Source organism: Pararge aegeria, chromosome Z (genome assembly GCF_905163445.1).
Source record: "Pararge aegeria chromosome Z, ilParAegt1.1, whole genome shotgun sequence".
NCBI classification, from domain to species: domain Eukaryota; kingdom Metazoa; phylum Arthropoda; class Insecta; order Lepidoptera; family Nymphalidae; genus Pararge; species Pararge aegeria.
The window spans coordinates 6,305,468-6,318,348 of record NC_053208.1 but is presented as its reverse complement, the minus strand read 5'-3'; the positions used below and the strand labels follow the sequence as shown (position 1 = coordinate 6,318,348).

The window sequence follows — 12,881 nt, the reverse complement described above, 5'->3', positions numbered from 1 at the left end:
TCTGTTATCTGGGGGGAGGAAGTCAAATCTCATCTAATCTTACGTTGGAGAGAGGGGTGGGGTATCGGCAAATATCACACAATTTTTTTTCCTGTTTGAAACAAAAAAAAATTATACTATTTTGGTCAATTGGTCTTTTTACCATAATTCATCCAAATACCATTAGTGTGACATACAGGGGCCGACCAGATACTACGCCAGAAGTCTGACATAGCATCAGAAGTCGGTGGTTCCCCATCTGACACTTTCCCCGTTCCTGTACACTTTCCGTTGGTCTCTTTGAAAAATACGATTCTGATGGTATCGGACATAACGCTCTTTGTATCGCCTGATACGTTGTGCCCATGCATAAACTTTCTGCTTCAGGAAGTGAATACGATCTGTAACACAGACTTAGTACTGGGACAGATGTATGTCACTCCCAGCAAAGGCCTGGTTCACAAATCGCATGACTCTAGGGCGATTATTACCCTCCCTAAAACAGATTAGCTTAGCAATGAGTGTTCTAGCCAGTGTGATATGCCTTTCAATTCTGGTCCGCCAAGCTGGAGCTTGATCCGTCCGCTGCGGTCGTACGTGGTTCAGGGAATTTAATACCTGCAATACCACACGCCGTAACGGCTCCGCAGAATAGAATCGAATGCGTATCACTTAGGTACTCATATGTTATGAGGTATCACCTAATGTCTGGTCTAGAACTCCTACTAACGCCATATTTCGTCTATGTATGGGCAACCGAGGCAGTTTTGGTCTTAAATGAAGAGGTTTATACCTATACATCAAAATAGCTCAATATCCTGGTCAGTACTTACTGCTAGATCGACATCATCCTGTAATTCCTCTTGGATGTTGGTTTGCACTGTTTGCTGAGGTAAGCTACGGATGGCATTTATCTGTGGTAAGGCTAAGCGCAGCCGCTCAAGTTGAGCCTCATCCAGCAGGTGACGTCGCTGGATAGCCCGCACCTGATCCGACAATCGTTGGGCAGTCACGGTCATTGTTGGTTGAAGTGCCTGAAACATAGACAGCATCCTTGATCGGTACGAAGTGAGGTTAGTTCCCCCCTCATCGCCCCATAGTACGCACGTGTTAAAAAAAAATATATATATGGAAAACCAGATATTCAGATGTTCACTTCAATACCAACAATGTTCAGGATGGCACTTAGATCGTTCATTAATTAACAGTATTATTGAAGCTAAATACCTAGTTTCTTAGCAGTGATCATTTATTCTCATGACTATTATTCTTCCTTCCTATTAAAGTATTCATTTTATAAAATACATCTTTAAAGCCCACCAACCTGCTTTAGAGCAGTGTTGTGGGTCTGTACTCTATAAACCTGACTTCCCAAGGAGTGAAATAAAACAACTGGACTGACTCTAATACTGTATATTAAGCTTCTCTATATTTCATATTACTTGTTACCTTCAAATGACTCTACTACCAGTTCGGAATGCTGTCTCCGGCAGAGAAGACCACTGGCAAGAAACTCTACCTTTGCTCTTTCATTCAATCAATTAAAACAAGACTTATAAACACAATTACAACATTGTCATATGGTATAAGGCTAGGCCCTTTTATACAAGACACATAAGGCAGGTCAAACATAACTACTATGATCACTTATAACATCAGGACTTTTGGAACAAGTTGTTTGTATAGAGCAACCTCTCCTACATAAACTGTGTGTGTAAAATAACGCTAGGGCTCTATAAATTATATGATTTTAGATTCCTGGCTCGATCTAATTTGTGCGCATCTTGTTCTGCCGCCACCGCGTCTCATTTTCGGTCTTATTCGTTACACTCGGCCATTCTGCAACAATTATTGCTCCCGCAGTAAGAACAAAGATCACAATTAGCATTCCAGCAAGTAAATAAGTGCGCTATTGGAACTGTCAGATAAGGGAGCTAAACTTCTTGATGGTCTTAACACTTCAGCTGTTAAAAAAAAATATATATATGGAAAACCAGATATTCAGATGTTCACTTCAATACCAACAATGTTCAGGATGGCACTTAGATCGTTCATTAATTAACAGTATTATTGAAGCTAAATACCTAGTTTCTTAGCAGTGATCATTTATTCTCATGACTATTATTCTTCCTTCCTATTAAAGTATTCATTTTATAAAATACATCTTTAAAGCCCACCAACCTGCTTTAGAGCAGTGTTGTGGGTATGTACTCTATAAACCTGACTTCCCAAGGAGTGAAATAAAACAACTGGACTGACTCTAATACTGTATATTAAGCTTCTCTATAATTCATATTACTTGTTACCTTCAAATGACTCTACTACCAGTTCGGAATGCTGTCTCCGGCAGAGAAGACCACTGGCAAGAAACTCTACCTTTGCTCTTTCATTCAATCAATTAAAACAAGACTTATAAACACAATTACAACATTGTCATATGGTATAAGGCTAGGCCCTTTTATACAAGACACATAAGGCAGGTCAAACATAACTACTATGATCACTTATAACATCAGGACTTTTGGAACAAGTTGTTTGTATAGAGCAACCTCTCCTACATAAACTGTGTGTGTAAAATAACGCTAGGGCTCTATAAATGATATGATTTTAGATTCCTGGCTCGATCTAATTTGTGCGCATCTTGTTCTGCCGCCACCGCGTCTCATTTTCATAAATCTTGTACATTATTTATTAGGTATTTCTATTGTAAACTTGCTTTTTCTTGAATAAAAGTTGAATAAAGTATTATTATTTGGTTGTTGTAAATAAATGGGAAAAAATCTGACATGTTCGACGGATGACAGTTTAAAGTTATTATTACGCTGTGGTACTATCCTGTCTCCTCGTTAATTATTTTCCTAATAGTTCTAATAACATTACTGCTATTTTTTATTTTATGCTGTATGTATCGCGACTTTTCCAAGTAGCAATCGCGTTTAAAACTAATGGAAAACTATTTAACATAATGCCTAAACTCATCATCAGTATTAAATTTGACGTTCTGCATAAAGTTCGTACATTTGTTGCCTACAAACATGCCTAAAAACTTACTCACTAATGAATCAGTAATCACAACCGACTTGCTAGTAATGGTAAGGGAGCCCAAGCGGGGATTTCGGGATTTTCTAAAGCGCGGCAGATTAATATACAGGGGGATACCTTGTACCCGGTTAAGACACCCACAAAACATGAGTCCCATATATAAGGCCACCCGTGAAGGATACAGGATCAGATTAGTGTAACGGATACGCAAATAAAACAATATTGGTACAACAAAATATTTTTATACTTTTCAAAAAAAATGGCGGGCTTTGGCTAGCTTGACGTACCAAACCATATTGGCGGCATTTTAGGCATGGCGGTGATGTACGACAACATGGCGGCTTGGCTTTGACAAATTGTCTATCTATAATCTGTGGTCGGTCGGCACTGGCTGACGTCTTATTCGTTACACTCGGCCATTCTGCAACAATTATTGCTCCCGCAATAAGAACAAAGATCACAATTAGCATTCCAGCAAGTAAATAAGTGCGCTATTGGAACTGTCAGATAAGGGAGCTAAACTTCTTGATGGTCTTAACACTTCAGCTGACACTAAACCTGTAAAGCTTTTGTACCCGCGTAACCCCTTTATACTTCTTATCCAACATATATCATTTCCTACCACTTTAGTAACTAGACTATATATGGGCCAGAATACAAGTCATCAAATTTAGTATTAACCCTTGGGCCTTGTCTCCAAAGAACTAAATCGCTTTTCTTGTATATTTTGGACTTTTTCGCTTTTTCGTATAAAACCAGGTAACTGCTTCTAGACGGTCGATATTTATATTATCGACTAGACATCTACTGAGCGCATATGTAGACGCACTCAGTACGCGCTTCATACGTTCGCCTGGTCTATACTCAATATTAATGTCATACTCCTGTATCAAGAGACAACAACTGGCTATACGTGGTATTATGTCGCGTTCAGTGAGTGTTGGTCGCAACGCTGTACAATCGGTAAATATCTTAACATGTTTACCCACAACATACAAACGAAAACTACGTAAGGATTCGACGACTGCAAGAGTTTCATGTTTATAACGATGATACATATTTTCTTCCTTGCTTTTAACTCCGCCGAAATATAGTACTGGCCTCAAAGAATTATCAGTTTGCCTTTGCAGCAATATACCGGCGACACCTAACTTACATGCGTCAGTATGTATTTTAGTTCATAGCGAAGCGTCATATAGCGCGAGTACGAGTTTAGAGCATAAACAGTTTTTCGTTGTTTAAAACTCATTTTGTTCTTTTTCCCAGACGTGTTCTTTATCGTCAATTTTGTTAAGGGGCGAGCAATTAAAGCAAAATTAGAAATAAATTTCCTGAAATTGCTACACGATCCTATAAAACGTACGTACGTTACTTACGTTATTTGAGTTTTAAATTTAATATTAAATTTTCGATTGCAAATTGACTAAGCATATTTTTTAACATCTGTAAGCCTGTTCGATTGTTGGCAGTAATAGGTAATCTAAAAATGCTAATATTTCATCCTGACTTAGGTGCTGCGTTTTGCCAGCTGATTCTACCAATTTTATTAGTTAAACGCATAAAAACTGAAGAATTATTTTCTAAACCAAAAGGAACTCTAATGTACTCATAACGATACGTACTTGGTGATAACTTTGTGCCAAATCTGAGCTAGTAAAATTCTTTTCGCCTATTAGCTTGGAAACCTGATCGTCTCTATTCGGGAATGGATATCTTTCCTTTACGGTGACAGCATTTGGCGACCGGTAATCAACACATAATCTACTATCACCGCTCTTTTTCTTTACTAGGATAACCGGAGAAGTATAACTAGATTCGGACTCTTTTATAATGCCTGCATCTAATAGTTCGTTTACTATTTGACTATGGATTGTTCACTATGCGATAATCTATAAGGCTGGCGTACCGTCTGCTCTGTTGTAATTTAAATTTTCATCTGTACTAAATTTGTAAAACCTAATTCATTTGTACCAGAAGCAAAACAATATTGATATTGTAATAATAAACGTATTAAAGTGAAATTATTTATTGGCCCTATTTTAATATCATCGATGTTTACTATATAAACCTATAACGCCTATAGGAGAAATATTATCGATGGCTTGGCATTTGGCAAACATAACTACTGGCAGAATTAGTGCAAACGGAAAACAACAAACCTGGCCGGCTATCTGGCAAAGTCTCGTGGCAGCTTTCGGCTCTAGACAAAACCTCCCTGTAGGCCACTCGATGGTCTTGCAGTAAAGTTGTCCGTGTTGATAACTTTACTGCAAGCTTTCCCACCGCGCAGAAATGTTGCCGGCAATGAAAAAGACACGCCGTCGCGTCGCGTCGCCACGCGACTTGACATCGTTATCCACTTTGTTACCCAGCACAAGAACATGAATAAAAGAGGTACCAGGCGAGAGTCGCTCTTGATTGACTGTGACAACCGCAACCCTGTCACGTTCCTCAAAAGATTCTATCACAGACAGGATCTCACTCATGTTCACATTACATAAGTAGGCTCGGCAATGCACTGTGATGCGGTCTATTTCTAATTGAAAATCTACTTCTCCTTGACTTGACCGCAGGAAAAACTGATCTGATCAATTTTTCTTATCCATGCTTGGACTGTACATTCATCACTATCGGGATTGAATTCCGGGATCAACGATGTTCTCGTGATTTTATGTTGACGAGTCTATCTTCTTGGAGATCGCTTAATGCTTTATGCATGTACATACCACATATAAAAATATTTTGTTGTACCAATATATTGTTGATTGGTACCAATATATTGTTGATTGGTTTTATTAATGGACAAGAGGATGTCAACGGAAGTAGGAAGTGGGATGTTTAACTTAATAAGACCCTGGTAAAATGAATCCCGGTTATATTTTGAGCATGATAAGAATATGTGGTTCAGGTCCCCCACCTCACCACATTCGCACAAATCACTATCCACAATTCCAAATTTCGCCAGTTGCACAGGAGAACAAACGTGGCCCAAACGCATACGCGTCAAGATACATGTCACTCTCCTGCTCAACTTTAAATCCGAGAACCATGGCTTTGACGGAATAGAGTTTTGAATCCTAGCGAAAGATTTACCCTTTGACTGGCTAGAAATCGACCAAGCCATTTTCCAAGATTCCTGAAGGGAATGTTTTGGCAGTGCACATAAATCATAGGCATAGTTACAATAGTCGGCAATATCTCCGCATGATATAGCCTCATTGGCAAGCTGGTCAGCATGTTCATTTCCAGAAATTCCAGTGTGACCTGGTACCCAGGAAAACACCACTGTATAGCCTTTTTCATTACAAGTAAGCAGGAGGTTTCTAATTTTTAAAATAACATGGCTTATCTGGGCATACTTAAATGGAAATCTAGATAAAGCTTGCAGAGCACTCATAGAGTCGGTAAATATGATAGATTCCTTAAGTTTGGCAAGAAGAATATATTCAACAGATTTTAACAAACCAAAGCATTCTCCAGTAAATACTGATGATTCCGGTGGAAATTTTATTTTCTGGACAATATTATATTGAACATGAAAAACTCCAACTCCAACCGGGCCATCCGGTGAATGCTTAGAAGCATCACTATACATATAATGAAAATCAGAAAATTTATTTTCTTTTAATATGTTTAGATATTGAGGAGCTTCCAACTGGTTTCTTGGAATACCTGGATTAATTCTAACATCCGGAGAGATTATTAATGCATTATATTTAGAATAAAAAGTAGGATAGCAATATGTACTATAGATCGGCGCTTGTATGGAGCAAAACATTCGATAGCTTTTGATAAGACACGGGGCAGATTTATGGGACCAGTACGAACAAGTATCTATAAATTCTAAGAGGAGTTGAAGTTTATCACGTAAAGGATGCTGTGAAAATTGCATAGCTTTAAATAGATACCTATCAGCTAGAAATTGTCGTCTTAAACATAGAGGGGGTTCAACGCACTCTATTTGCATAGCATTGATAGGAGTAGATTTCATAGCACCAAGGATGATCCTTAGCGCTTTTGCCTGCACGCTATCTAATTTCCTAAGAGCAATGGCACTACAGGGCTCTAGAATAAAAGTGGCGTAATCTAATAAGCTACGAATAAGGGCATTATAAATAAGACGCAAGGAAAAAGAATGAGCACCCCACCAGACACCGGTTAGACACCTGATCATATTTAAGTTTTTTTCACACTTAGCTACAATATAGTTACAGTGAGGAACTCCAGTAAGTCTGGAGTCTAAAATAACGCCCAAGAATTTCGCTTCAGACTTTACAGGGATAGTATTATCCCTATAAAGGACGTTGAAATCGGGATAGATTCTCCGTCTAGAAAATAGAACAACAGTGCTTTTATTAACAGACAATTCCAGTCCGTGGACATCTAACCCGTAATTTAGCTTTTTTAGAGTTGTAGTTAAACAGTTACTAGAATTTTCAATACACTTATCCGATTTGTATAAGAGTAGATCATCAGCATATTGCAAAATATTTACATCAGAGTTTAATGATTTTTCTAAATCATATGTATAAATATTATACAGTAATGGACTGAGGACGGACCCCTGGGGTAAACCTCTCCATGCCAGCCTTGAAAGTTGAGTACCGTTATGTAGGTCTAATTTAATACACCTCTCCGAAAGCATATTGATAATAAATGTAATTAATAATTGTGGTACATGGAGGTCATGAAGTTTTCTATGCATAACTGAGATCAGCACATTATCATACGCTGAGCTGATATCAAGAAAGGCCGCAAGAACCGACTCATTACTCGAGAAAGCTAGCCGAATATCCGAAACCAAAATACTAATATTGTCTGTGGTACTACGGCCTTTTCTGAATCCCAGCTGATTAGCTGTCAAAATATTATTATTTTCAATGAAAAATTCTAACCTGTTTTTAACAAGATGCTCAGCTATTTTAGCAAGAACAGAGGATAGGGCTATTGGGCGAAAAGAAGAAACATCAGAGGCTGGTTTGTTTGGTTTTAATATGGGAATTATAGCTTGGGTTTTCCAAGAAGAAGGAATATTACCAGACAACACAGTGGCATTAATAATACTCAAATAGTAGTTCAAGGAAGCGACACTGCTGTTTATTAAGAAAGAGTAAGTAATGCCGTCTTCGCCTGGGGATGAATCTTTTACATAAGATAAAACCCCTTCTAGTTCAGACAAAGAAAAGGGAGCATTGAGGTCTGTATAACTACAAGCTTTAGAGGAAAAAGTACAACACTGGACATTATTAAAGTCAGGAACTGATGGAGGAGCCAACTTATCCATAAATTGGTCGGCTAGCTCAATAGGTAATGCACCAGATGGAGATTCATAGAAAGCTGATTTAAACCTTCTAATATTTCTCCAAACTACCGATGGACAAATATCAGGACTTATGGACTCGCAAAATCGTTTCCAACCCTCAAATTTCTTCTTTTTGAGGAGCTTACGAGTTGTAGAAACTGTTTGAGAATAATTTTCAAAATTATCCATAGTCATCATGGAACAATATTTTTTCTCAGCCTCTTTCCGTTGCTTAATGGCAATTGTGCATTCATGATCCCACCAAGGGGGAAATGGAATTTTACCTTGTCTATTACCTCGTTGTGGGAATAAAGTGTTAGCAGCATCAATAAGAATTTTACTAAATGCATCTGCACATATTGTTTCATTACCACCTTTAACCGTAGGAAGGCTAGATATTTTTGAATCAACATAATGTTTAAATGTAGTCCAGTCATCTGGCAGCTTATGTTTTAATTTAGAACTGTATTGTAGGTTAGAAGGAGGGCAAGAGATAGGTAAAGTAAGAACAAGTGGTAAGTGATCACTGCCATAAGAATGATCAAGTACACTCCAGGATATCAGAGAGGCCATACTTGGAGAGCAAAGAGATAGGTCAGGAGCACTAAGGCATTCACCAGGACCAGTACGTCGAGTTGGAGTGCCATTGTTCAAAATACATATATTTTGAGAGTCTAAAATATCTGCCATCAATTCACCATAATAATTAGAACTAGTACTACCCCATGACTGATTTTGACAATTGAAATCCCCAAGTACTAAAAATGGACTAGGTAAAGTAGTAAGTAAATGACTAAACTCATTATATAAGGAATAAGAAGGGTGAGGAATATAAACAGAAATAATACAAATTTTATTTACAATCACAGCAATGGCATTAATGCCATCACTGAGGGGAGGGAGTGAAAAAATTTTATAGGAGAAAGCTTTCGCAATGAGTATGGCCACTCCACCATATCCATCAAGCCTTTCATTTCTCACAGTAACAAAACCAGAGATCCTGAAAGAGAACTCTGGTTTTAACCATGTCTCAGAGAGACACATAGCCATAGGCTTATATTTATTTAGCAAGTAAAGAATATCAGTTTTTTTGCTTATGGCACTCCTACAGTTCCACTGAAGGATTTTGTGGTCCATAATTAAAGATTTGGTTTAGAGCTGTCAATAAAGAATTTGCGACGTTGGACGGTGAAGAGATAGAAGTGTTATTTAAACTAGAATTAGAGAGTAATTTTATAAGTTCCAAAATTAATTCTGCAATGGATTGTTGTGGGATTGTATTTGATGATCTCTGTTTTAAGACATAACCATCAGGCATCTGAGAATTAGGATTATTGTAATCACTGTCAATCGATTGATGCATGGAACGGTCATATCCTCCAGTTTGTTTTGGAGGTACACGACGTTGAACAAACACAGTTTTTTTATGAGAACTGTTTGGTGCTGATGGTACATATGAATTGAAGTTTGATGAAGGATGATTTTTATTTTCAGATTGTGGAGGAGAGGTAGCAGCTACATCAGCATAAGACTTTGATGTAGAAGGGGGATGGACTTTAGCCGCCTCTGCATATGATATGCAGCTCTGGGCCATTGAAATTTTGATTTTCTGCTGTCTAGAAAATTCTGGACACAACTTACTAGTCGTAAAGTGGCGACCTGTGCAATGAAGACAACGAGCATTATCAGAGACAACGGCACAAGTGTCTGAGGGGTGTTCATCCCCACATTTAAAGCAACGGGGCTTGGATCTGCATTGAATTTTAGTGTGGCCAAATTTGCAACAATTGTAGCACTGGATGGTTGGGAAAATATATAATTCAACAGGGAGTGCTGTATAACACATGTAAACCCTTTTTGGTAAAATTTGACCATCAAACGTCAATACAACCATGTTTGTATTTGAAAATGAAGCTGTACCATCAGTAACATTTTCTCTTTTAATACGTCTTACCTTTATGATTTTACCACATCCTATAGGAACATTGATATTTTCCTGGATATCTTCTTCTGTCCAGTCTTGGGGCACACCCTTCACTATACCCACTCGTGTAACAGTAAAGCTAGGAATGAAAACTTTGTAAGAGAGGCCCACTATTAATGAGCTCTCTGTAAACAAGTTGGCATCCTCATTATTGGAAAAAGCCATGGACAATCTATTTCTGCCTATGCGTTTTAAACTGCCATTAACAATATTATTTATTTTATATTTTTTCAAATCTTTGCCAAACTGTATTGGATGCAAAGTAATTGGATCATTTGGGGATGAGGTGATTCTTTGTATGTGGACAGTGAAAGGGCCGGAATCTGTGCTAACATACTTTCTAGGTAGTGGTTGTGAGAGGCCCGAGGCAGTGGGTTGAGTCATGTTGGCACCAGTATTGACCGGTGGGGCATGGCTTTTAGGAGGTAACATATTTTTGTTCTCATCTTTAATATCATCTAAAACCATTGGAATAATTTTTCCGTCAGAGTCTTCGCACTGACATGCTTGGACATACAATTTTCCATCCTTACTCTTTCGTTTTTTACAATTGCAATGACGACACCTTTTTCGCGGTTTCGTGCGTTTACGTTGAGAAGGAGGAACAAAGCCATCCTCAGTGTCCATTGACGAATCATCAATGATGACGTTATATCCTACAGGAGGTCCAGGGCCAGGCCCCGGACCTCCGGGGTCGTCCGGGGGATCGACCCCCATATAAAGAAAAAAAACTTACCAACTCTCAATAATTAATACATACACTAATAATAACACAAAATAATAAAATAGATATCTAGAAACAATTTACTAAATACTCTTAAACACTAAATTCCTTATCTGATCCACTTTTTTCAATAATTAAAAATTAAAACCTAAAAACCACGTCTGCCAAATTCGAAGTTTCCCGCGCTTTTTTTTCAGTCGTTACATTAGTAAAAAATAATTGACCATCAGAAATTCTCGAGCGCGTCAGATTAAGGTAGGGTGAGTTAATTACATCCTAAAAAGTGTATATTCCGCTAATCTGACAATTTGAGAGTGACGTAAAAAAAGGGGAGGGCAACAAAGTTGTAAAAAAAAAAAACGTCATCTCGACATTCTCGAGCGTAGCTAATTTTTTTTTTTATTTTGAAGGAAATAATTCGATAATAATGAAAAATATATAATCTGACGATATCCGCAAGCCGAAATAACAAAAATTCGTCGATAAAGTTAAATGCATGCAGCTGCGTGATGCCTACATTTCCTTCTCCGCGTTTCTATTCCTCTCTCACTCTTTCTCTATCTATTACTCTCTCACTCCGTCCCCACTCTGGTTTCTGCTGCCATGACGCCATCACAGCTGATCATAAAGACTCGTTTGTGGCACACTGTATACAACGTGTTTCCAACGTTTTGGCTTTTTTTGCTATTTTAATATTATTTGTCGAAATTAAAGTTTATAAATATATAAACTTTAATTCACACAAATAATATGTGTATCTTGTGGTGAATGTACCTTACAAAAAATTTGTTTTCGTCGATTCGTTCGAGAGATATCGTGAACGAAAGAAACCCGATAAAGTGTTTTTTCGGGATTACTCCGAAATTTGTGGTTCGATCAATTAAAATTGCAAAATTACTTATGAGGATGATAAAACTGCGTCGAATGCCGCCAACCGCGTGAAAATTGCTTGATCCATTCAAAAGTTATTGCGGTTTGAAAATTTCAAAAATAGTGTTCTATGAAACTTCTATCAGACTTTCGTGCTGGGAGAGCTCAAATGCATAGAAATATTATTTCTTTGAACTCAGCGAGCTCAAAATATCACATAAATTATATTTTGAGCTCAAAAATGTCATAAGTACAATTTTAAGCGCCCAGGAATGGAATTAGCGGGAAGTTGCAGTTATCTGAAGGCTGTCTGTCTATTGCACTTCTAAAGATCTTCATCAAAACATTGTGATTGTGTAACATTTTCAATACTGTTTCTCTTTTTACTCCTGAAATATACCGGCAACGACGGTTTGAAAGCAAGATTTAAACTTTCTTATTTTGCCTAAAAACTGCTTTGACTCAGCTGTAACGCTCAAAAATTTAGTTTTTAAAGGCTCTTCTGGTAGTAAAGTAAGTGTCATCTTTCATTGAAAGCATCGCAATAGTGACATTTTTTATTTAATGAGCCAATAACAATCAAAGGATAATTGGATCATATTGAAAACCATATCGTACCATTAAATACAGACCAATCCTTACTTAATAAACGAATGTAAGTTTATTTGTTATTAGTAGGGATGTACATTTTTCGTAGTATCTACTAAGGTTTTGTACTTTTCTTTACCGCCAGAAGCTCAGCTGTTATCGTCTTTAATAAAAAAAAAAAATCTTTCAATCGAGTGATTATTCTTTTTTTCAATGATTTGCGGTTTCCTTTGAGACCTACAAGAGAACTCAATTTTGTTTAATTTTGTATGTAGCAATAACACATGTTAAAGTGTATTTCTTTAATTATTAACCTACTAATAGATAACTGCCTACTTAAAGATTCTTCCATCAGTATATTTTCTCAATATTATTCATGTAAAGCAGAAAAT

The 12,881-nt window shown here is 37.4% G+C and overlaps 1 long non-coding RNA gene across 2 annotated transcripts; it reads left to right on the top strand.

Moving 5' to 3' along the window:
• Window positions 1–7,860: 7,860 nt before the first annotated feature.
• Window positions 7,861–10,252, top strand: LOC120636670. 2 transcript variants are annotated; one of them, XR_005659388.1, is made up of 3 exons: window positions 7,861–8,131; window positions 8,798–9,104; window positions 9,818–10,252. It is a non-coding gene; the product is annotated as an uncharacterized LOC120636670 (long non-coding RNA). The 2 variants fall into 2 exon arrangements; XR_005659387.1 differs by having other exon boundaries at window positions 7,861–9,104.
• Window positions 10,253–12,881: the final 2,629 nt, after the last annotated feature.